This window comes from Lynx canadensis, chromosome B2 (genome assembly GCF_007474595.2).
Source record: "Lynx canadensis isolate LIC74 chromosome B2, mLynCan4.pri.v2, whole genome shotgun sequence".
Lineage (NCBI taxonomy): Eukaryota > Metazoa > Chordata > Mammalia > Carnivora > Felidae > Lynx > Lynx canadensis.
Genome location: NC_044307.1, coordinates 9499577 through 9526795, shown reverse-complemented (window position 1 = coordinate 9526795; position 27219 = coordinate 9499577).

Here is a 27219-nt window from a genome sequence, read left to right as displayed (position 1 = left end):
GAAGATAAAGGGTAGAGTAGCCAGTGAATAAGAGAAATACAGAGGCATGCAGAGAAAGGCAGAAATGTCACAGAGTGGAATTCCTGGGGCCCACAAGAGAGTGAAAAGGGAAGCGGCTGCCCCACCCTCCCTGAGGTCATCAGATAGCTTCCAAGGACCAGCACCAGACTTCATGCATTTTTATAATAAGCTCCCTTCTCCTCAGGCGGCCCGGGGAAAGCCGGAGCCCAAGAACAGCAAAAGTACAAGATGTAGGTGTGTGCAGGATGGTGGCAGGAAGGGCTTTGAAGAGAAGTTAAGGTCTTGCTGTGGGGAAGAATCGAATAAACACCGACCCCTCTAAAACAGCTAACTTTAACTGAGCCATCAGTGCATTCCAGGCGCGGCTCTAAGTACTCTACAACTATTTTAAAATTTATTTAATGCTCACATTATGAGATGGTCCGGGCTCTTACCCTCATTTTATAAATGAAGAAACCGAGGCACAGAGAGTTCAGACCACACGGCCGAGGTCATGTGAGGAAACAGGGATTTAACGCCGGGTAGGATAGCTCGGGGTCCTTGTCACCCTTCTCAACGACGGTAAAAGATAATAATGATACCTGTAACTGTCCACGTGACCCAATTTTTGCCCCTAAACTGGGGTGCTCTAACAGGTTGTATATGTGGCATTTGTACTGTGGTGTAATAATTGGCTTACCTGTCTGTCTTCTAAACGTGGAGAATATCTGTCTTATGTTTGCCTCCATAGTTCCTAGAATAGTGGCTGGTCTGTGCCAGGAGCTCAACTGAAAAAGAAGAAAATTGTGTGCTTTTCAAAGAAAAAAAAAAAAACAGATCTGGAGGAGGTGAGATTATACAAGGTCTTCGACGTCAGGCAAAGAGTTGGGTTTGATCTTGCAGACGGTGGGGTGTACTGGGTAGTTTGGGGGCACGAGTGTGACGGTGATGTGTAAAATGGAAAAGCAGAAAAATGGAAAAGCTGGGGCAGAGCTCTTCGGAAGACAGTATTTGCCAGGCCTGATCGGAAGAGAGGAGAGGTGTCGAAATAGGAGGCACACGTGTGCACAGGAGCGTTAAGAGACTTATTTTCACATAGGAGAGCACATGAGGTCACTACAAGGAATGGGGCTGCCTCTCAAAGTTGCTTCTTGAAAGTATCACCGGAGGAGGGAGTGACCACTCCTTTAAGAAGCAGCCGCTCACTGCTTCAGACTCTGTGCCTCCCTCTCTCTCTGCCCCTCCCCCACTCACACTCTGTGTCTCTCTCTCTCTCTCTCTCTCTCTCTCTCTCTCTCAAAAATAAACATCAAAAAAAATTAAAAAACAAAAAAGAAGTAGCCGGCTCAGGTCATGATCTCACGGTTCGTGAGTTCGATCTCCGTGTTGGGCTCTGTGCCAACAGTGTGGAACCTGTTTGGGATTCTCTCTCTCCTTCTCTCTGCCCCTCCCCTGCTCTCTCTCTCTCTCTCTCTCTCAAAATAAGTAAATAAACTCAAAACAATTTTTAGAACAAAGATTTTATTTTTTTAAGTAATCTCTCCACCCATCTTGGGGCTTGAACTCACAACCCCAAGACCAAGAGTTGCATGCTCCACCAACTGAGCCAGTCGGGTGCCCTCGGGAAGGACTTCTTACAAAAGTGTGGTCCCACCAAGAAGCCATTATTACCTCTCGGATTGAAGAAATAGGGGGAGGAAATCTGATAGGAGCTTGGTAAGAACTGGAGAGGCAGTAGCCCGAGAGGGAACACCTACTCCCAGAGCCACTAAGGCAGAGCTAGAAGGCATACCCAACTTCCATTTCACAATGGCGCCTTCACTGGCTCAACCAACCAGCACCCAGTTGATACGAAGCCCAGGAGATCCAGCCCATAGTGTCAGCCCCACAGGGCATGGGGCCAGACAGAGAAAGGCAGACAAACAGATCTGGAGAGACAAAGAGAGAATGTGAAGAAGTTTGGAATATTTGACAAATTTGTCTCACTGATATTTTCCTGTTGAAGAATATATATGCAAAAGTAATAAATGACAAACACAAAAGTCTAAATACGTATAGAAGAGCTGTTGCGTGAGTACAAAACAAAAATTCTAAGGAACAGAAACATTGTATCAGTTTAACTGCAAGATTTTGTTTCCCTAATAGTTTATAAAATACTGGTGAGTCATATAATCAGTAGCATCCTGCTGGGTTTTTTTTTTAAAAAGTATTTGGTGGGGCACCTGCGTGGCTCAGTCGGTTAAGTATTTGACTTCGACTCAGGTCATAATCTCACGGTTCGTGAGTTCAAGCCCCGTGTCGGGCTCTGTGCTGACAACTCGGAGCTGGAGCCTGCTTCAGATTCTGTGTCTCCTTCTCTCTCTGCCTCTCCCCTGCTCATTCCCTCTCTCCCTCTCTCTCACTCTCTCTCTCAAAAATAAATAAACATTAAAAAAAAAGCATTGGGTAAGTTAGGGTGCGTTCCATTGCAAGTAACAGAAAACTCCACGCAAAGCGGTAAACAGAACTGACAGTAACTGCTTCCCGTAACTAGAAAGTCCATATCTAGGCTGGACTATTGGGCTGGGTAGATTTGGTGGCCCAATAATGTCACCAGTACATGGCTTCTTTGTGGCTTTCCACTCCGTCTTCCATTCTATTATCCTAGAGATGGCTCCTTTCTTGTGGATGAAATAAGGCAGCAAATAACTCCATGACTTACATCTTTCTTGATAGGCATGGAGAGAGAAAGAGTTGTTTCTGGAAATTCTCTGAGGAGATCTTTCCTAGAAACATCTGGAACACTTCCTCGTATATCTCCAAATATCCGCTCCATAACTATGGCCAACAGTAGAATTATATCAACTGGCATAGCCTTAAGCCACATGACCTGTCCCTAGGGTCAGGGTAGAGTTAATGTCCCCAGCCAGATGACTATGCTAGAGAATCATAGATCACAACATCCTCCCCCCAAAATATCAGGGTAATTACCAAGAGAAGGGCAAATAGATGCTTGGGAGGGAGTTCCTACATCCACAACACTACTAAACTGCAAAATTTGCATTACGCTTAATAGCTTTAGAAAAATATATCACACATTAGGACGCCTGGGTGGCTCAGTCAGTTAAGCGTCCAACTTCGGCTCCTATCAAGATCTCATGGTTCATGAGATCGATCCCCACATCGGTGCTGACAGCTCAGAGCCTGGAGCCTGCTTCAGATTCTCCCTGTCTCTCTCTCTCTCTCTCTCTCTCTTCCCCTCCTCCACTCATGTGCTCTCTCTCTCTTTCTCTCTCTCTCAAAAATAAATAAACATTTAAAAAAATTAAAGAAAAATATGTCACAGCTAAGCAGTGGTCAAGAGTCTTAATAGCAGACGACGGAATCACTCTGGCCGGTGGAAAAAGAAAAGCATTTTGTTAAGAGGTTTTGCGTGGCTCCCAGAATCTTCAGAAGGGCCGGGCATCTGGACCAGAGAGCGATGCAACCACACCAACCTTTCGCCATCGAAACACACTCTAAATGCCATTTGATAACGCGACATTCAGAACTGGGTGTTAGAAATTGCCAGCACCAGTGCCGAAGAACAGTACGCGTCTGCCACCAGGCTCGCCCCGAGACTGGTCTCCGAGGATGTTCCACCGGCATCCAAGTCTCATGTGGACACGTCCGACTGGCAGAGCCCGGGCCAGGCGCCTGAACCCTAGCTCCCAGGTAGCGTGGTCCCGAGTAGATGTCGGGAAGACAGGATGCGGTGTGGGAAGTGTTGAGGGTAAGAGAGGATCCAGAAGATTTTGAACAGCCACGGATACTGTGTTGCATATTATCACATGGGACGCTATTCCTTGTTCTTGGAGGTCCAGGAAAAGGTACTCGAAGGCGAATGAATCACGGCCCAGAGACACGAGAGTTTGTGCCTCCGATGACCCACAAAAGGCCTCGCCTGACAGTTAATCGAGTGGTGTTACGAACGGTGGGAGGAAAAGCCTGCTCATCTATCTCGATCATTACCTCTACCAAGCCCCAAATCCATTTTATTATAGAACCCGAGGCGATCCCTGCAATGACTCTAACTCCTTATTTAAATAACTGTCCTGTGTATTAGCTCTCTATCACTTAGTTTCTTGTCTCCTCCTGACAAAATCCTTATCTTTCATAATACACCACAGATATAAAAACCTACTAAGAGCAGCAAGAAGTATTTAGGGTTCGTTTATCTTTTCTAATGTGGCATGTTCACTATTAGGGTTCTAGAAAGTGCACAACTACGCAGGCAGGCTAACTGGCATTGCCTTTACTGGAAATTTTATAATAGACACCACTTGTAAAGAAATACGAAAACGTTACATATTGGACACCAACTCCGTGTACCCGTGTTTTCTGCAAAGACCATCTCATTTAATCTTCCCAAGAAGAGGAAGGTCGGTATTATTATCCCCGTTTTACCAGAAAGGAAACTGAGGCTCAGACACATTACCCATCTCGCCCTCAGTCGCCTAACCTGCCTCCTGGAATCGTCCACACTCAAAATCTTGTCACTTGGAAGTAGAGACGACCCGCCTCCGAGACAGGGTGGGGTTCTTCTCTCGCCCCAGACTTCTGGACTGTGCGCCCCCCAAAATTGATTGTCCCCGCACGGAGACACCACGTCTGGTTTCAGCGTGCATCTCGGATGGCAGTTTCTCCAACCCATCTGGCCTTGGTTTCTTCCGGCCTTCGTTAAGTCTAATTTCATTATCACCTGTTCTGGTGTGACCCCGAGTTCCCCGCGCACTTCTCCCCTTCCCCCCGGGAAATGAATTTCCGTCTCTGCATCAGCTCTCCGTCCAACCGTGTGAGCCCGGAGGCAAAGCGCTCATTTGTATGTGAGGACTGTCCATCTCTCCTGTCGTCGCCAGCCACCTCCTAAGGCTCTGACTCTTCGGTCATCTCTGGCTGCGGATGAGACTGAGGGGAATTTCTTAACAAGCACGGGTGTGCACGCGTGTGCGTGTGTGCGTGTGTGTGCGTGCGTGCACGTGACATCACTCAGCTGATCTTTATTGCCTTTACGACTTGTATTTCTGCCTCGCCTCTAAATCTCCTTACACCCTCTTAATTTCACTTCACGGATTCTCACGAATTCACCCCAGGATCTAATATAGCTCCCGTATCCTCTGGGAGAAATAATAAATAATTTTCTCGTCTGGTAACAAACTAGATGGTGTTTGGCAGCAATTATTTGATTAGCTCGGCAAGGCCAAATTTCTCAAAACGGTACCTAAATGGGAGGCTATTCCGTCAATATCAACGGAGTGTGCCTCAGAAAGCTCGGGAAAGTCAGACCGAATGGGAAAAAGACACAAAAGGCCAGACAAGGGAGGAAAAAAACCCACCTCCCCTCCTTTTCCCTTCCTCCTACCTAACCCCGCCTTCCCCTTGCCAACCCTCAGCATCAGGGATGTTCTCTGGTTAGAGAGGCCGGATAAAATAGCAGGGCAATAACGTTTTATTTCTGTTCTGTTGTCAATGAGCCTGAGCTAAACCTTTGTATGCCCAGTCTTCCTCTCCCATAAACGTATCTCAAACAGAAAGAGGGCGGTGAGATTGGAGTGTGTGATGTCGGGAGATATTTCACATATGCACGTATGGCCACGCTATTACTGGAATTCCCGTTCTCTTACAAATGCAAGGCAGTACTCTTTGGTGAACGAATCGCATTTTAATACACTTCAGTTTCCAACTACTCCACTTCACATGAGGCAGGATTCTAACTTAAGTGACACAGAGCCTCCATTAAAAATTGCTTTTTGCTTTCGTGGTTTTCCCGAGAGGTAAATTGTCGTCGCTATGACCATGAACTCTCTCTCTTTCACGCTAGTGGGCGAAAGAGGTGTTACGAACGCAAACCAAGGCGGGAAGGACAAATAGTGTTACTGATTTCAAAAAGTAAACACACACGCAGAAGATTGGGCCACTCTGATCAAGACAGGAAGAGACAAACAAGTTCAGAGAGCTTTCAGGGGAGAAGTGGGAGCTATTTGACAAGGGGAATGGCAAAAAACAAAGTTGACTCTCTCCGAGAAAAGTTACATTGAATTAAATTTCTCTCCAGACCCATCCTAAGACATTTTCCCCGGAGGCCTGCAATGGACTTTTTGAAGGACATGTGACAGCTCTGGGTACTGAATTCAGCCCCAGTGCACTATTTTGAAAGCGGTCACGGTTGTAGCTGTTCGCCAGGATGCGTACAGCCGTCAGATAAGCAATTGACCGTGAAATAATAGTACATGGCTTTTAATATATACCCTCTGGTTATGGGTGTGCATACTAAGCATACAGTATTTAAAAATATATGCCTATACGTATAAACACACAAACCCCGCAAGCTAAAGCTGTCTATATCTAAATGGACTGCCAGCTGCTTGAAATTTCCCCTCTACTCTCCCTAAGGTCTCAGGTGTAGGATTCATGAGCCAATGTCTCAGCTAGAACAGGTGTCTATCGCTGGGTAAATAGCAATTAGGCCCAAATTTCAGACTTTTTTTTTTTTTTTCAAATCCCTTTCGGAGGAAAAGCCCAGGAATAAATAGTTGCTGTAACGGCCAGGGGTATTGTGTAGCATTATAGCCTCCAGCTGGTCTATTACATACTATAGACAGGCAAAGAATACGAGCACCTGACAGATGTGTTCTGTTAGCTTCATTAGGAAAGAAACAAAGAAACTCCTCAATTAATAGCAGCGGAGCCAAATGGGGGTGGGAGGGGGGAGCTTGAGGGGAGAGGAATCATAGCCTGTTATTTAAACAGAGTCAGCGAGCCTTTCACTAGTGGCTTAATATGATTCATTAATAAAAACAGCTTTTTGAATGCCCAGTTTAAGTCAAAAGAAATCACCAGCATTTTTTTTCCCTAGCAAAGGAAGGGCAAAATGACAAATTGCCGCTGTTAAATTCATTTCATGCGGGGATGGCCTTTCTCAAAGATCTCTTAAACTGCAAGGCTGGGTGTTTGTCACATTAAGTGGCAGAGCAGTTCTCAAAAATCGAGTGTGGCACATCAGGGTCTCAGATTAACAGCCAGCAGTGGCCATCCAATAATTTTATATATCCAGACCAGGAAGCATTTCGTGTTGTTTAAATGAACGAGCATTTTTAAAGTAAGGAAATGCAGCTCTTACCCTGAAGAAAGGAAAATCTGTCCATGGAATCACTTTTAATTTTTTTCTTTTTCCTTCTTGCAGTGGTTTGAAGAACCGGGGAAGTCCTGTGACTGTGGGGCTCATTTCTTAACAAGGAGTACAAGTCTGGTGGTTTCTCCTTTTGTATTTCCTTCACTGAAGACGTACACTGAACCCACGCACAACATAATACACAACTGTGAACGGAGGAGCTACGTATTGTGTTCGCAGGACAGGAGTTCTGAACAAAAATGGTTCTTTTTCCACTCGAGTCAGAATCCGTGGCAACAACGCCCCCTTTATAATAATGCTTCTCTACTTAAGATTTTCGTGCGGTATTTTAAAGAATGTTGCTTGCTACCGGGAGGCTAAAGTAGACATTATGACCCAGTTACTGGATACAAGGAGAGAAAAATAAATTCTGGGCCCTTGCCCTTCGACCCACCCCCCTATCACCTCCACTCAATTTACACGACACGGGTGAAAAGCACTTAAAGATAAGAATCTGGAGACTTCGGGGAAAATTCTGGCCTATCATCCGGGTAATTCCGCCATAATCCAGGTTAAGGGACCTTGAGCATATTAACCTGCGTCGTCTCCTTATATGCTAAGAATTCATGGAGAGCAGGAACAGTGGAGGGAAGAACCACGGGAGCCCTGGAGTAACCTAGGCCAGCAAGGATGTGCTCCAAAATCAGAACGGGATGATCATCTGTCTAATTGGGATGTTGTCCCGCCAAAGAAATAGAAATCAAAACATAAATGGTCGTGGCCAAATATGATGGGCCAGGCTCTTTGTGATGGAAATGTAATTGTAAATCTTGATGGCCAACTCGGGCTGTGATGTCTTGGTGCTCTTCAATTTTTAAAATACACTCTTGGCTTCTATTTGTGATCCCCCCCCCCCCAAATAATAGCCACAGAACAAGAAGGGCTAATATCTACTCCCACGTGAGCAGGAATGAAAAGGAAAAACAGCAAGCTTTCCTGGAAGCAAAGGCATTTTTCACCCCGAAGTGTCTTCTTATACTTCTAATATTTCACATTTGACAGCAAAGAACTGAAAACATGAAGGATGGAAGTTCAGAACGTGACACCATTATGTTCAGACTCTAAGTCATTACGGATGCTAATCTTCAGAAAGTAGGAACAGTTCCCCTGGTGAGTTACCATTCATTATAACTTACAGTTTCTTCCCAGAGACCTACTGAAAGAAAACTTCATTATCATGTGTGGGCAGATCTTCATAGAATGCAATCTTTCCAACCTCACATCAGCTTTCGTGAGGGTGCGGGAGATGTACCGAACTCCCACCCAGAGATGAGACCAAAGCTCAAAATCACGCACACAAAAATCACTTGGTACAAACTAACGAATTGCAATCCCAGCCTGCGTGTTCAGATCACAAGACGCGGTGTATTTCAGCGCATTTAGAAAGATGCACTTTGGCCTTTTATTGTTTTTCCTTTCTCACCTCTGCGCCAAGTGCCGTTTTCCTCTCTTGGTGCTTTAAACAGCTCAGAAGCACTGATGCACATTTGGTTCCAAACAATGCCGGACGCCTTGAACGTTACTCCTGACTCCTCATTCTCCCTTGCTCCCGTATGCGCCGCATTCTGATACCCTTGCCTTGTACAGGAGGTACACCCTGCTGTCCATCCACCCCCCTCCTCGTTCAGTCCCATGTCATTTCTCGCTGGGACCACTGCAAAGTCCTTTCGGTTGCTCTCTTTGCTTTCTGGATTAAACCCTTGAAACCAGTCTTCACGCACCCAACCCAAGCGGTTTTCTCAGAGGAGAATCAGACCAATTACTCCTCAGTCCAAAAGTATTCCGTGGCTCCTGTCACTTAGAAATTAACCCCAAGGTCTTTAGCGTGGTGTGCGATGACCAAATGGACCTCCTGCCGTCCCCAGGATCATCAGTTCCAGCACCTCTGCTGGCGATTCTGTAGAGTCACCTACACACATGGTCATAAGTGTGGTGTTGGCAAGTTGCAGGATTTCTCTTCCATTTCACCTTACTGAGAGAGTTTTTATCATGAAGGAGTGCCCCACAGAAAGTCCCCTAAGGACTGGTGCTAGCCACAAATGACCTGTAGTACACTCACACTCACACATATTAGGTGAATAAATGTATACCTCTTCTGACGTATGCATCATGTGTGGTGTTCTTGGTTCATTCCTATACTGAGCTAATGTCTTTATGTTACTTTATCTCCATGTCCCTTACACAGTGCAATCAGCACAGACCCTCTTACACGGTACATTCCTTGCAGCCCGGTGCGCTGTCTGTATAATCCGGTTTGCTCAGTACCGCTACATGCAGAACCCATGACTTCATAACTTACTTTGTGACACATAGAGAGTTGAAAAGTATAGAGTTTCTGGTTTGATTTCTCTCTCTCTAGGATTAATGTTTGAAAAGGAAATTTTATTTATTTATTTTTTTCAAAACGTTTATTTATTTTTGAGACAGAGAGAGACAGACCATGAACAGGGGAGGGGCAGAGAGAGAGGGAGACACAGAATCCGAAACAGGCTCCAGGCTCTGAGCTGTCAGCACAGAGTCCCACGCGGGGCTCGAACTCACGGACCGTGAGATCATGACCTGAGCCGAAGTCGGACGCTCGACCGACCGAGCCACCCAGGCGCCCCGAAAAGGAAATTTTAAAATAGAGAACATTCTGAGATGGAAAAACTGTCTTGCTTATTGAAATTTGTGCATGTGGCCAACTACGTTCGTGGGGGTGCGGGTGGGGCTACAGATTTGCTTTAAAGAGTATGGAGATAGCCTAATTGGGACCACACACTGAGAAAGACTTTTCATACTGTTTCCCCGCTAGCTTGAGGAAGAATCACATTCTCAGAGATTTCCTTCTGTTTGGAAATCGTTCGTGTCTCTTTGGCTGTTCACAGATTCGCTTAGATCTGTCACAGGGAGGCTCAGGCAAATGCAAATAGGAAACGTGTTTGAGAGCAGCTAAGTCTGGGTAGATTCTGTCTCACTATACCGTCCCTTGTTGTCTCAAATAGCTCCTCATAGAACTCACAGTTTCTCGCATCTGTCAAGAAGCCTGCTGGTTTTAACATTCCGTTTTATTGTCAGTAACTCTAATTCCCTCCAAGCCTTGAAACCACACAATGAAATTTTATGGGCATTTGGAATTTTTAAGAAAAAACACAAACTTTTGTATCATTTTCATTATGTTTGAGGTTGGTGCTTGTGATCTTTTCTTCCATTCTACTGTTTCCTTCTAACTGGAGTCACACACACACACACACACACACACACAGAGGAAATAATCGGCTTTTTTTTGGTACAGTGTAGAAACCCTTTGAGTGGCAAAATTTTCAAAAGAAAAGTGATTAATAATCCCAGGAACTTCCCTTAAGGGATAACTTAAGAGAAAAGAAAAATCCATAAGAAAAGAATAAATACAACTATACAATTTTAAAGCAAATGTATTAAAAAAAACCCTAAAAGATAAGCTAGTAACATATTCCCAGCAAGTATGAGCAAATGTTTCTCTTTTCTATACAGAAAGTACATTTAAATGAGCGAGAAAATACGAGGGTCCCCATAGCCAAATGGGCATAGGGTGTGAACAAACAGTTCGCAAAAGAGGAAAGCATTCAAACGCAGTAATAAAGAAATGCAAATTAATACAGCAAAAATACCATTTTTCACTTTTGCAAAACTTTTTCAATAATGCTACTCAATATTCACGAGGCAGAGGTGAAACTAGAAAGTGAGGTTCTCACGTTGCTTGTGGAATATAAATTGACCCCATTCTATAGGAAAGCAGTTTGGCAGGTCTTTCCAAAGTCCTAAAAACGTGAGTATTCATTTGCCCTGAAACATATTTACGGAAGACACTTGGAAGTTAAGTACGTTTTTGAAAATACGTGAATATACTTATCTCAATGTCAATTTCAATAGCAAAACATGTTTATGATATAAGTGGAATATACAACCAATAAAAATTATATGTGCCCGAAGTTTTGACTACTATGTAGTTAAATGTAGTTGCTTTTGCTCTCATTTGAATTTGAAAAGCTGGCTGATTTTAGAAAAGATACACTCTTGCTGTAATTGTATGTATCTATGTATCTGATGGTAAAATGTCTTTAAAAGACTACAATAAATGCAGAAAATGTGTAACTTACACATAGTAAGAGTGGTGGGATTACAGGTAATACGGCAGTCCCCCCCCCTTATCCATGGGGGACACGTTCTGAGACCCCCAGAGGATGTCTCAAACCACAGATAGTACCATGCTTTATATATGCTATGTTTTTTCCTATCCATACATACCCATAATAAAGTTTAATGCGTAAATTAGACACAGTAAGAGATTAACCACAATGTCTAGTAATAAAACAGAAACATTGTAACCATATCCTGTAAAAAACTATGTGAATGTGGTCTCTCCCTCAACATATCTTATTCTACTGTACTCACCCTTCTACTTGCAATGACATGAGATGATAAAACGCCTTGGTGATGAGACGGAGGGAGGGAGTGAGGGGGGTGACGCAGGCATTGTGATGGAGATTGCCCCTGTCACAATAAGTCACAAGAAGGACCCTCTGCCTACAGACCAGTGTCGGCCTTGGGTAACTAAAACTGTACAAAGCAAAAAGCAGGGATAAGGAGAAACACAGTAACTTTTTTTTCTTTCAAGTTTTGTATTTTGATTTTTTCTAAGAGTATATGTTGGAGAAAAAAAAAATATGGGCTTGGAAAACTTGAAAAGCTGGAACTTTTTACTTTTCCTCTCATAGGCCTTCTGGGAGAAATAAAACCATCTAAATATTAATCCTTAGAAGGGAAATTATTTGTGGCCCATGTGTGTAAGGCACTACGCTAAGCAATTGAATGTATCTCACTTAATCCTTCTGGCAACCCTGAAAAGCAGATATTCATCCCATTTTTATGTATGAAAACTCCGAGGTTTCAAGCGAAGCATCTTGCCCCAGATCAAACGGCTAATAATTACCGGAGCTTGTGCTGTGTTATTTTCACATTGTGGCCGGTGCCAGGCACACCTCAAGTGACCTCCACTCCAGGATAAATCATCTATTAAGAAGGGAAAAAAAATTACGAATTTAATTATTTAAGGAATGAGATAAAAATGCAATTTTCATTCGAGCTTTTGCCTTGCCTTCGTTTGTTTTGTTTAGAGATGTGAAGAGCAGGAAAGCACATCAAAGAGCGTCTTTTCGAAACTCAGCCAGCGTTGCTTTCGCTGTTCAAACGGGGGCCAAAGAATTAGCGGTCTATCGGAACAGTTAGTTATCGAGCGTGGTCTCCTGCCTGCCCCGAATGACAAAACCACCTCTCACTGCACGGCATGCTTTTCACCAACACACCGGAAAGGCACTCAGGATCTTGCCTTCAGTCTTCTGCTACCGTACCTGGGGACGGGTATAAAACCGACAGGAAAGTGACCACTTCAGAGCTGTGTGCAATGAAAGTTCCTATTTCTTAAACTTCTTATACCTGCTCATCAGGAACAACTCATGGTCACTTGGAAAGGCTGAGATAGCTTTGGTCTCATTTTCTTGTTGTTTTGGTTCCTTTCTTGCTTGTTTTATGCCTAACTGACTAGAAACCATTTTAAGCGACTTCCCGATTCTTAGGGCAAAGCTCACAGGTGAGGAAAATCGGGGTCCCCACTCAGAGGATGTGTAGGGTTTGTTTCAAAGTATGTCGTATGCTGCAGCCAGAAGCCAGAATCTCATTAGTACCCCAAAAAAGACTTAAACCCTCTCTTTTCTTCTATTGACTTTCTTTTTTTTTTTTTTTTAAGATTTTTAAAAATGTTTATGTATTATTGAGAGACAAAGAGAGACAGAGCGTGAACGGGGGAGGGGCAGAGAGAGAGGGAGACACAGAATCCGAAGCAGGCTCCAGGCTCCGAGCTGTCAGCACAGAGCCCGACACGGGGCTCGAACTCACAAACCGTGAGATCATGACCTGAGCCGAAGTCAGACGCCCAACGGACTGAGCCACCCAGGCGCCCCAAGATTGTATTTTTAAGTAATCTTGACACCCAATGTGGGGCCCGAACCCACAACACGCTCCACCACCTGAGCCAGCCAGACGTCCCTGTTCTATTCACTTTCTGAAAAATTAGAGGAAAATAGCTTATTCCTCCCCACTCACATATCTTCCCTTGACAATGGGGACAAAAGTATTAGAGCTTAACTCTGTCCCCTTGTTATATTTATGGGTAAGTTCTTGCAGTAAAGGAATTAACACAACCAGAAAAGTCTGTTGTAATCTCTGTGCCTGTTTTTTAAAAAAAAAAAAAATTTTTTTAAATATTTTCCTCTTTCATCTTTGCTTCACACACTTCTACAAATTATGCTGGTTCTATCCCTCTAGTGCATTAAGCTGGCGCGTTGCTATGTCTCAGCTCTCCATGTGGGTTCCAGCATCAAAGCCTTGGGCCAATTTTATTTCATTTGTATTTGCTGTCAGAACAATGTCTTTATTCTAAAATGCCCTTCTCAAATCACCTCTCAGGTGGTTTGGTAGAAGCAGCGTGCAGCAGAAAAATAATATCTTTTTTTAAATCCGTGTTATTTCTTTCATGTTGTACCCCGTGAATACTGAATGCACAGAACTCTCAAACGACGTCCCGAGTTCCGTTTTTAAGATGAAAAGTACCTTTCATTTTAAATCTCCCAGAGACAACTGATCTGCTTCCCTTCTTTGTAACGGGTGTGGGGGAGGGGGGTATTCAAATCACGATAAACATTTTTACCATTTTGTTTGTTTTAGCCTGCCGGATGACATCCAGATCGATTCGATTTTGAACCAAGGTCTCCCAAAATAAAGACTGAAGTGCGTCGAGGCCGCGGCCACGGCTGCAGAATTCTACCACGTCCAATTGGCACAAAGAGGAAAGGAGGGCAAGAGTGGACTCCAGAACTCAGAACCCTGTCGTCTTGCTTCACCAACCGGTGTCACCGTGGAGCCTTTGCAGGAAAACGCCTTTCCTTTGCCGCCCAGGGTAGGAAGCGAGAGCGAGGGGGAAGAAGAGATTGAAGGAGAAATTGCAGCAAGCTGGCAGGTAGCGGGCGGGGGATCAATCCAGGTTGTCACATTAAGGATCGTAAAGAATCCATCTCAGAGTTGACACTGATGATTCGGGGTATTAAGTGCAGTTGGCAGGAAGGCAAATGGCAGTGGTGAGCCCAGAAGGGAATTCAAGCCCGGAGAATGTTGGAAGGAAGGAAGACAAGACCCAGCATCGCGGCCGGTTCTGAGAGGCTGTGTCTGCCAAGGAGTCAAGGCCTTCCCTTCCCCCCTGGCCCTCCCCTTGTCTTCTGGACTGCGGCGTCCTCCATGCTCAGTTGCTGAGACCTGCGGATGGCTGGTCTTTCCAGACGTCAGTCAACTGGACGCTCAGAGAGTCATGTCTCTGTGCTGGGCCTGAAGAAGTCCCTGGCGTGAGTCCAGCTAATGCAAACCACCTCCCACCCGCCATTACTTCCAGCTCCTTCAGACGCAACTGTTCCTTTACTCCCATCAACCCCACAGAGGGGTGCATCCTAAGACCTGGGCCAATTCCTTTGATGGTGTCTATCTGCCAGGTAACTACTAGGTGACAATTCCTCTTGGTCCTTCATTGCACTTAATTAGCAGGTGTATATTGACTTGCGTCTTTACTTATTTCGCTTCTGTCTTTCCACTATAGAGGAAGCCCCATGAGGCACATCTCATTCACCACTCTATCGCTTCTGCCAAGCACAGCGCCTGGCACAGTAGGCCATCAGTAACTCTGTGTGACCTACGTGAAAGGAAGGAAGGAATGGTTGGGTGGATGAATGCATGGATTTAAAAAATAAGTTTCAGGAAGTAGAATATAGAGCGCTGATCTCAGATCTGGTCAGGTCAGAAAAGAAAGATAGTTTGTCACATTACTTCGATTCTGAAATTTTCTCATGTTTTAACCATCTCTCCAGCTGAATGGGTTTTACGGACCCTTAAGATTATAATCAACAGAGTTGTTTCTTTTTTCTTTCTTAATACTGCATACTATAACGGTGCGTCGTCCAATCAGTGGTTTGGAGAAGAACTGTCATCACAAATTATAGCCAATATATAGGCAAATAAGAATACCTGTGTGGATGCTGTCACTCGTAAGCTTCAGAAGTTTCCTTCCGAACGAGGCTCATCAAACGTCACATCAGAATCAAAATACAAATTTCTGGGATCAACCCTCGAGATTCTTACTTGGTAAGCCTGAAGCAACGCCCGGGAATCTGGACTTCTAATACCTTCCAGTCCTTGGGCTGCAGGTGATCCCCTCCTCCCACTTTGACAAAAGGTTTTCGTTAGGTTTCTCCAGCCCTAGCAAGGTACCTGTAAAGATTTCGAGCATTCTTTACAAATAATCCAAGGTCTAGGCTTCAAAACGGAACTAACCAGTGAGACATAGGTCCCCTGCCTGTGGTCATTTATTACTGTTCCTCCGGGAAGACAAATCAATGGAATGTGATACAGCTAAAAATTGCAACTGTATTCCAGGTTGTACAGTGTCCTGTGGTCGAGTTCACATTAGAAAGCATAATAACTGAACCACGGTAACATACCCAGGTTACCCAGAGCCAACATTTGGGTGAATTTGCAGAGCCACCCATTTGGGTGGATTCTGCATTTGCAGAAGATGACTCAGCAATTCTCAGGGGCACAAGGGCTGAGAAGGAAGGCATTCGAAACAGGGGGAACAGAGCGTATACCAAATAGACAGACGGGGATGCCACCTCAAATCTCTTTCAGGACCAGAAAATCAATCAATAGTAATAAATGAAGATATTAATCCCTCCGCTTTTGAAGCTATTAATACCACCTTTCGTTTATGAAAGCAGGCATACACCTAATATCTAATGGCTTCTTGTAATTACCACAGAATTGAGAATAATACTCCCGGTAGGAGCCTCCGGGGTGGACCCGATCACCCTCATCTCCTGGTATTGGTGCCCTGTGTCATCCGTGCTCTTTGAGTGTGGGGACCCAGTAGCCTGCTGGTAATGAATAGAAGGTGATAGGGTATCACTTCCAAGAGCAGGTTACAAGAAGACTTGGTTCCATCTTGCTCATATCTTCTCGCTTTCTTGCTGACATGGTCTGAGGAAGCCACCCGCCATGTTGTGAGCAGTCTTATAGAGAGCAGTCCACACGCAAGGAATGGAATCTTGCTAATCATCACATAACTGACCTTAGAAAAAGGCTCCTTTGGCACTCCCCCAAGTCAAGCCTTCAGATGAGACCAAGGGTCTGCTTGACAGGTTGACCACAACCTTATTAAAGGCCTTGAGCCAGAGGCGCCCAGTTAGGTTGGGCTCGGATTCCTGATCCACAGAATCTGTGAAATAATAAATGTTGGTTCTTTAAGCTGTCGAGATTGGGGTAATTTGTTAGCGTGGCAATAAAAAAAAAATACGGTACTCTTTTTGGGGGAGGGAACTTTATTATCTCATGAGATACCCATAAAAAAAAAGTCTTGTTATTACCCCCATTTTACTGAGGAGGAAGCTGAGTTCAGGACCTTGTGACTTGAGAAGGTCATTTAGCTCAGATATGATTCTACCAAGCTCATGCCCTTTGACCACATTTGCAAGAGCATTAAAAATCTGAGAACCGAGCCCTGCCCCTAACTCTACCGGTATTATCCGTGCCACTGAGTTGCTCAATTACCCCATCCGAATTCTAGACCCTTCATGGGTATGATGAGATGATTGAGGTAGGAGTCTCTAAAATCCCTCTGAGCTCAAAATTTCTCCATTTTATACAAGGAAAACAAAAGTAAGTAACTGAAGTTCTTTTGATGGCTGGGGGTTATAATTAAAAAAAAAAACAAAGAAGAAGAAGAAAGAAAAACTATGCCTCAGCTCCAGACTCTGTCGGGTATTCCCATGCTCATGGCAATGTGTTGTCCTTGTTTCTGTCACTGCCCGCTGCAGAGGGGTGTGGATCTCCATTATCCGGACAGTGAGCTTTCTCTGGAGGAATAGTCCTCTGCAGTGACCTTCCCAGATCCAGCGTTGCCCAGCTCTGTGGGGTGTAAGTGCCAGGTGACATTTAGGAGGCCAGTTTTTATTAGCGGGTTCTATTCTCTAAAGTATTGAGTAACCCGTGCTTAGAAAAGCATAATCTCATTTTTGTAACTTACCTCTTTTAGTTAGCACCTAATGGTTCGGGGAGCCAGAGGCATCACCGAGAGAAAATCAATGTAAAATATATTCTTGAGTACTAACTGAAAGAACTTACCATTATATGATGAGTTAACAGTAAGTTATCAGAAATGTGACTACCTTTATTGTAAGTGATTTTTTTTTTATCTACACACGAGAGGAATAGAGTAAATGTACTGTGCCATTATGAACCTGTCAGTCACGTACGTATGAGACATCAGCTCCATCTAGAACAAAATTTCCTGCCACTCAGAAATCATGTTTAACATTAATCTGTTATTCTGATCTGCACTCACTAGATTTTTGATGGACAGATGAACTTATGAAATTTTTAATACATTTTCTAAAAAGCTAAAAACTTGGAGCTAAATTTACTTTTTGGTGAGAACCAACCGTCACAATCTAATGTCCACTCCCATTGTTCAGTAGAGTCTTCCCCATCTTGTCATGATTAAATGCCTATGGGCACCCTACAGAGATACCCAGAGGAGAGACATTCTGTCAAGATTGTGGCCAAGTTATCGCCGACGGCAAATTCGGAGTAAGAAAGTAGACCACGGCACGATCGCAAATATGTACTAAATTTATCTACTTACAGATGAAGAGAACAATACATTTGAAATACTTGTTTTCCCTCAGGCAGGATAAAGATGGATAGATAAATAAACATCAGCAGTGCTGTGTCCGAGGCACAGAATAAAAAAAAAATCTATTTTTCAGGGGATGACATCCTAAATTAAAATAAACGGCAAAGATTTAAAGCACAAACGGGCGACCGAAAAGAACTGACGAGCAAACAGATAAAGAGACGCAGAAGACATTTTTTAAAACTCACAGGACATGTAATTCACCTGAACTAGGAACAGTGCTATTACCTTAAATATTAATAGCCTTAGAGGTGTCCTCACCATTTACCCAAGTGGACACTGTCTTTTGGGCACACCTTCCCTCCTCCCACCCTTGAACTAGAAGGACTATTACAACGGGATGATTTCACAGACTGAAGCTACCTTCAGTACTTTGAATCCAAAAGGACCTTCCTTGACAAGGATTATATACTATTTGTTCTCCTAAATCACTAGGGGTGACCCACAGTCAAGAATATCTTTTGAAACAATGCGACCACTTGACATTTCGAGGCATTTGCATATTTCAGGATATTTTAACAGCCTATCTCAGCATGAGACGCACTTATAACTAAAAACGTCTTTGTTGTTTGTTGGAAATTCAAATTTAACTGAAAAGCCTATATTTTTTAAGTTTTTTTTAGATGTTTGTTTACTTTTGAGAGAGAGACAGAATGGAAGCAGGGGAGGAGCCCCGAGAGAGGGAGACGCAGAATCCGAAGCAGGCTCCAGGCTCCGAGCTGTCAGCACAGAGCCTGACCTGAGGCTGGAACTCATGAATGGTGAGATCATGCCCTGAGCCGAAGTTGGACGCTTAACCCACTGAGCCACCCAGGCACCTCAGACAGCCTATATTTTTCTTTGCTAAGCCTGACAGTCCCACCCTTCAGCCCCGAGAGGTGGCAGGGCAGTTAGCCAGCTAGTTGGTGCACAGCTGAGATTAGAACTCAAATCTCGGGGCCCCTGGGTGGCTCAGCCCGTTAAGCGCCTGACTTTGTCTCAGGTCATGACCTCACGGTTCATGGGTTCAAGCCCCGAATTGGGCTCTGTGCTGACAGGTCAGAGCCTGGAGCCTGCTTTGGATTCTGTGTCTGCTTCTCTCTCTGCCCCTCCCCTGCTCTCACTGTTTCTCTTTCTCTCTCTCAAACATACGTAAACATTAAAAATAAAATAAAAAAAAAAGAACTCAAATCTCAAGACACTTAGCCATGAGCACCTTCCAAAGTGTAGTAAAGCCAGGAGGAAAGTAACAGCTAAACTAATCTGGGATGCAAATCATTAACCGCAAAATTATGAGCACGGTGGCTTTGGGGGTAAGCTTCTCTTCCCATGCAGCCTGTGGTGTGTTCCCTCAAGTTTCCAATCAGCACAATGGGTCAGCCCACAACGATGACAGGAAAGGTTTTCAAACAGATGTTGACCGTGACATCCGAGGCACCTTCTATCACAACCACACACCCGACTTTGGGTCTTTTTCCTCTCTCTAGATCCTTTCTTTTCTTTCCAAATTCTCTTGCACTTATTTTCTTTTTCTCATCCTTTTTTAAAATTCACGCACCTTGTGCCATCCTAATGGGGACTCCCCTAACTAAAATAATATTGAACCTTAGTAATCAAGATGTCCTAAAAGAAGAAAAGGCAAAGCCATAGAAGTAGAAAATGGATTCGTGGTTGCCAGGGCCTGCAGATAAAGGGTGGGGTTGGCTACAAAGGGGTGACAGAACTGTTCCATATCTTGATTGTGACACTCGTTGCCTAACTGTATGCATTCATCAAAACCCATGGGGCGGGGGGGATCTCACAGTTCGTGGGTTCAAGCCCCGCGTGAGGCTCTGCACTGACAGCTCGGAGCCTGGAGCCAGCTTTGGATTCTGCGTCTTCCTCTCTCTCTGCCCCCTCCACCCACTCATGTCCTGTTTCTCTCTTAAAAATAAATAAAAAATGATAATAAATAAATAAAAATAAATAAAAATAAGGTTTTTTTAATAGAATGGATTTTTTCCCCAAGTTAGCTACACATTTTCAGTAAATAAATGGTAATTGCTTTAATATTAAAAATGCTTGAATGACAATCACCACATACAAGTCTCATGACAGTCGTGAGTAGAGATCTGCCCATCGCTACATTCTAGAAAAATCACTGCAAGAACTTTAAAAGACTGAAGAAATCACATATTTTATTTAACCTTTGCTCTCATTATTTTCACGTAAACTAAGCCGATGGATATTGGCTAAGGTAATTTGTTCTTCTTACCAGTCTGTATGTGAACGTTATACAAAAAATGAAGCTTTGGTTTCTTCCCTAATTATTACATATTGCATGTATCGTATTCATAATGAAATCTGGCCCAAATTTTAATGAAGAGACATTTTTGTTCTGTCTTTAAATGTTCTAACACCCTGGTAGGGATTCCAACCAGAATACAGAATTTCTGGAAGGACCATGGGAAGATACAGTTTGGGTTAAAACTTCCAGTCACTGTGCGGGGAAAATTCAAATCGTTTCTTATAACTGTGTTAAGTAAAACTATAAAAATATACATAAAAACAAGTAAAATAACAAAACCAATTAAGTCTCTCTTAAAACTATGAGATGCATCCCAGCAGACTTCAGGCTAGTTCTGTTTGCTTTCAAGTGGCATTTCCTATACAGAACACGGAAATCATCGATCATTGATGGAGAGAGTGGACTCCGTCACCCTTGTTGTAAAAACACCTCGTCGTGTAAACCTCTAGTCAGCCACAGGACGGGCAATGTAAGAAGCAAAAAGACAAGGACATTTACCCTCAAGCTGTGGTTCCCAAACAAGAGGTGCGTCAGGACAATCAGGACAACCTGGGGACTCGTCAAGGCTCAGATTTCTGGACTCCCCACTTCTCCCCACCCCCAAGCTGCCGACTCAGCAGGGCTGGGTGGGACCCAAGAATTTGCATTTCTAACAAGTTCCCAGGTGATGCCGCAACCGCTCCTCTAGGGCCATGTGCAAAGAACCACTTCCATGGAGAGAACAATGGTTACCCTGGAGCAGGAAGGGCGCTGGCGTGAGACCTGAGAACATCAATGCCAAAGGCAGGTTCAAGGATAGGAGCTCCAGAGAATGATGCCTGGAGTTGAATCCTAGCTTCTCAGCATCAGTGTTTCCATCTGTAAAATGGGGATCATAATAAATCCAACGTCATTAAATTATATCATTCATTTAGATCACTTGGCATGGTTCTCAGATGTTCTCAAGAATCGCTAGCTTCAAGCATTCAATTATTATTAGCTGTGACACAAGAAAGGCACGTAACATACATAAGTTATAGTTTCCATAGAAAGAGAAGGTTGTATTCACTGATGCTTAAGAACTTATTACTCTAAATTCTGATTCTAAATATATTTTCCATAGCCCTTATTCAAGACAATTTAATATTAGCCCATTTAATATGTTACAATCTCCTAAATGATCAGGGGCGTAAAAAGAAGGGTAACACGCGTTCCCTACTCTTGCCCTTGAGAGGTTGCCAATCTGGGAGAAAGACCATGCACACGTGAAACAGTTAAATAACAGTTGAGATAGTATGTGATGAAGCTCCACAGTGGTTCAGACAGTTCAGGACAAAAAAAAAAAAAAATGTCAGCTGTCCCAAGTTCAAAGAGAATTGACGCCTTAAAGCTTCATGCAGAAGGGTATGCAGGATCGTAAGTAACATCGGTTCAGTTCTGTGTGCAGCTAAGATAATAATGTAAGAAGAAGAAAAATAAACTTTGCACCACTTCCAGGGCAATCTGTATATGTTATCTCAGTTGGTATCCCATTTCATACATGAGAAAAACAAGACTCAGAGATGTTAGGTCATTTGACCAAAGTCACACAGCAGATGTGAGTATGAGGCTCATAGTCAGCTCTTTGGACACTCTGTGCTCTTCCCATTAAGCCATGGAGTGGAAAGCAATTTAATCAAGGCCATGGAGAGAAAAATGAGTGTATGATATTCAAGAAATGGGTCGATATATACTGGTCAGGAGATTTAATTTGGTAAAAGTGTTAGCCCGTAAGATTAGAGACAGAACTGAAGTAGGGCAGATGATGATTAGGGGAACTCTTGGAATCCATTTTGAGGGTTTACATTTATCTTTGAGGGTCCATAGGTAGTTACTGAAAATACACTATTTATTGCGGTACAGGCTAGATTTAAGGAGAAGCAAGGTGATCTCATTCACTCCTTTACTCATTCATTCATTTTTTCAAGAGTGAATTCCTGGGCACTAAATACAGGCCAGGTTTTGTGCAAGGTCGTGGGATTTCAAAGACACGTAAGACACGGTTCTGTCTTGGAGGAGATGTTTGTCTAGTGGATGAGAAATGTACATTAAAAATTATAATTCCATTCGATAAATAGTAGAAGTAGAAATAAGTCAAGTGCAAGCCTACATTTGACTGCCAAAGATTTATTTGTAGGGTTTTCTGCATTTGAGTGCATTCAGCATTACATCAGTTACCAATGACTGTCTCTGATTCACGTAAGAGAATTACAAAACACGCTTTGTTACAAATCCTAGGATAGCAGATACAACATTTACCTGAAGAAGAATAAAATTCTACCAACAGAGTAAGGGAAGGAGCAGGCAGGACTACATATAATGTGGGGTACTTTAGCAGGATCCTACAGATGAGTAGAAATACATCTGGCAGACGAAGGGAAAATACATCCCCAGCATCGCAAAGGCCCAGGGCCCTGAAATAGCTCAGCCTATTAAGAGATTTGCAAGAAAGTTGGTTTTGCTGGAGCTTAAAAGGCAAGACTGTTAATAGCCGAGGGCCTGGACTATGGTAATTGCAGTGGAAGACAGATAATAAATGATAAATGTGCTTCTTAGAGAGTTTAAATGACATTATCTACGTCAAATGCCCAATAGCCTCCTTGGCACATCTTGGGCTCTCAACGTATGTTAGTTCCTTTCCTCTGTCTTCCACTTGACACCTGCTTCTCTTATAAAAATATACATGGGTTTGAACAAACACACTTACCTTTTAATTCACTGATGTCACAGCCCAAAAGTCGCAGAAGTGGCTGGACCCAAATATTGTAGCAGCCTCCTAAAAATGTTGACTGAGATCTAACCCCTCACATATGCCCTAAGAGGCCCTAGAATTCATTCTGAAATGTAGATTCCAAGACCAGGCCCCCGGAGTCAGAAGTTCTGGAGGTAACTCAGCCCCGGGAGCTGGCAGAATATGGGCTAACCCCAATAAATAGCTAAGGTGCAGCCAGGTTTGAGAATGTTTATAGAAGAGCTCCCAGTTGTGAGACAGTACACCCATACTGGCTACAATGTTTTTTAAAATATTTGCATATAGTTTTGTGTTAATTTTGAGCTAAAGTTTATATTCCATGAGATGCAAAGTGAAGTTTCAATTTCACTGAGTTTTGGCAAATATAAATCCCATGTTACCCGCCCCCCATCAAGCTAGGAGACAGCTCCCTCACCTAAGAAAGTTCCTGATGCTGCTTCTCAGTTGACCTCTTCTCTCTGGTCCCCAGAGTCCACCTCTCTTCTGATTTTTATCACCTATGATTGGCTTTGCCTGTTTTAGAATTTCGCATACGGGAAAGCACACAATATACACTGTTCTGGGTTTGGTTTCTTTCACACAATGTGATGTCTTGTAAGAGTCACTCATGTTATTTAATATATCTATGGTGTACTCCCTTTTCTTATTGAGTAGTAGTTCATTTTACAAAGATACTGTAATCTGTTTACTCATTTTCCCATTGGTGGACATTTGGACGTTTCCAGTCTTGGTTTATTGTGAATAAAGCTACTAAGGGTCTTCTTGTAAAAGGGTTTTCGTGGGCATAAGTTTTGGTTTCTCTTGAGTAGATACTTTGGAGTGGGTTTGGTGAGCCGTAGAGTAAGCATAGGTTTAACTTGATAAGAAACAGCTAAACTTCTTGCTGCTGCCTTTTGACTGATTCTATGGACTCGACAAGTATTCCTCTGGCTGAAGATTGCTTTGCTATTGCATTCTCCCAGCAACGAAGCGGAATGAAATTGCAATCTGTCCGTCTGCAGCTCTGAGACCGCCATTCACTCCCATCATGGCCTTCACACGCGAATGTCTTCAACCCCCTTCCCGCCGGCTGCGGTATCCTGCGATGCATGAGTGAAATTTATGTGGTCACAAGAAGGAACCATGAAAACTCCTAAAACCTCAGTGTTCTAAAATGGTCCTTTACGTTGTCAATGGACAAAACCGCTTACCATAACAAAGGCCAATGTCTTCATGAAGTTACACTTATGGAGGGCCAAGAATTGAATCGAACAAGTGATACGTAGCTGCCCTAGAGAATAGCTTTAAAAATAGATGAACAGGGGCACCTGGGTGGCTCAGTGGGTTAAGCATTGGACTCTTGATCTCTGCGCAGGTCATGATCTCACGATTCATGAGTTCAAGCCCCGCGTCGGGCTCTGTGCTGACAGTGCAGATCCTACTTGGGATTCTCTCTCTCTCTCTCTCTCTCTCTCCTTCACTCTCTCTGCTCCTCCCCTGCTCTCTCTATCTCTCTCTCTCTCTCTCTCAAAAATAAATAAATAAATAAACATCTTTAAAAAAAATTACAAAAGATCTGGGCCTCATTTTGTTATTCGATCAGCTTCCACTTGCCGCCCCTAATGTCCAGTTCTCTTCCATTTGCTCCAGAAATAGATTTTATGAGATGATCCACATCAGGGTGGGAGACAGGGGGGTGAGAACAGCTGTGGTAGTGACAATTCCTTCCTTCCGAGACGTGCCAGCTCAGGAACAGTGACAAACTCTAACACTTTATCATAATTCCCCCTTTCCAGAGAGGGGACACATTACCTGAGTTTCATTTCCCCAAAGTGCACTCCTCAGCATTTCAATATGGTGCTGGAAGCGGATGTCCCCTACACCACAGCATCCTCAAATGAGCCAAAAATGAAAAGGAGAAAAAAAAGGCGGGGGGGAAGGCATATGGGAAGAATATGTGCATACACGTGAAAGAGAAAATAAAAGGAAAATGATCTGGAAACGTTAAAAGTTCCTGTAAGTGTGAAGTGTTACGAAGGGTAGTGTATAAAGGACTGCCCACGTCCTCCCTGGTGCAGGAGGCAGGGGGAGAGGCCAGCAGCTCACTCTTTAAGGTAGAATAGAAATAAAAAATGTACGCTTAAAGAAAATCTGTAGCAGCATCATACGCTTAAATGGCCTCACTTTATAGGTCATAAGTCTGTATATGTTTTTTTAAGTTTATTTATTTTGAGAGAGGAAGAGAGAGTGCACTCGAAGAGGAGAGGGACAGAGAGAGAGAGAGAGAGGGAGAAAGAGAATCCCAAGCAGGCTCCGCACTGTCGGCACAGAGCCCAACGCCGGGCTTGAACTCACGAACTGTGAGATCATGACCTGAGCCAAAAGCAAGAGTCAGAGGCTCAACCGGCTGAGCCACCCAGGTGACGCCACAAGTCTATATTTTAAGGGTGAGTTTCCTGTCCTCTCCCCTAGGTAATGAGCCCTATCTTCTCCCAATTAAAAAATAAGTCAGTTTAAAAAAATAACAGACAAAGGAAAAGTGATTTACAGCCACCATCCGGATGGCAATACAGAGAGACCGTTCTGCAGGTGACCTTGTGCAAGGTGCCACGTGCAGACCAGACAGGGGCAGATTTGAGAAAGTCAGAGCGAGCTTCCCTCCTGGAAGCAGGGGTGCAGACGACCTGTCTTTCAGCCCCTGTCAGAACCTCGGGGCCTCTGGGCACCTGCAGCCTCATTCCCTGTGCCTGGATGACTCCTCCTCCGCTTTTTCTTTTCCCTTTGCTTTTCTCCTTTCCTTTGTGGTCTGGTGCAACCCCATCGTCCCTCCTCCTGCTCAGCCCAGGGCCGCAGTGCAGGGACAGCAGCCTGAGGGGAGGGATGATGAATTCAGAAACACAGGATCAGCGGAGAGATTAGGCTGTCGGCCTCCGAAGCACTTTCCTGCTGAAGAGCAGATAAGCGGGAGAAGGTGAATGAGAACACTAGTCACGGCAGATGGTGCGTGAGATTTGGAGCCAGGAGGGGAAAAGGGAAGTTACGGGGTGAAGGAGAGAGAAGGGGTTGGGGGGACAGGGAGAGGAGAGAGAGGATGTGGCCAGCCCGCGGGGTCCGGGCTGAGCCTTTGCCCTTGAGGGAGTGCCTCGGCGACCTAAGGAGCCGGAACGGAGTGGAAAGTCCCCTGGGCCCATGCAGGAGAACTGCGCCCGGTCAGGTGCAGGTCAGGCACATGAGCTGGGGTCACATTCTCGCCCTGAGTTCCATTCACCTGGTTATTTCCAAGGAGGCCGATTCTACCCCGAACAGCCGTTCTGTTCATCTGCCGGCAATTCCACAAGATCCAGAAAGGGTCTGGTACATAGTGGGCACTCGACGATTATGTATGGATGTGAACTGAACCATGATTCCCCTCAAGTCACTCCTGAGAAACCAACTCGCCGCACACAGAGGCGGGCTTTGTTGTCAAACAGGCTGGAACAGACAAAGGTAATGGAGGCCAACCTTATCCCTACAAGTGTTTCAGAAATTTTTTGTAGCGGAGAAAACATTAAACGCCATCTTAGATGGGAGTTCCAATAGGTAAGGCAGGGAAAAAGAAAGCTTCTTTGCCTGAAGCAGGAGTAGACCTTAGGGCATCCCCTCTTCCAAACCAGCCCTCGTCTCCCTTCCCCCACTGTCCCCCAGACCCCTGTCAACTCCTGAGAGCATAGGACGGGGCCACAACTGGCAAATCAGTGCTCCAAAACATCCTGAGACCCAACAGCAAGCTTCAGTGCCTTGAACAAGATTGGCTAAAGAGAGAACAAGTGTCATAATACAGAATGCCACATCCTAAATAGGGGGGGGGGACTTAACAACAAAAACACAAACAACCTGATTTAACAATGGGCCAAAAATTTGGATAGACTTACTCCAAAGAAGATATACAAATGGCGAACAGGCATATTAAAAGATACTCAATGTCAATAATCATTAGAGAAATGCAGATCAAAACCACAAGATACAACCTCACACCAATTAGGGTGGTTATTATATGGAAGAAGAAAGAAAGAAAGAAAGAAAGAAAGAAAGAAAGAAAGAAAGAAAGAAAGAAATAAAGAAAGAAAGAAAGAAATGGAGGGAGGAAGTAAGAAAGAAAGAAAAAAGAAAGGAAGAAAGAAAAGAATTGCGAAAGAGAAGAAGAATTAAAGAAAGAAAGAAAGAAAAGC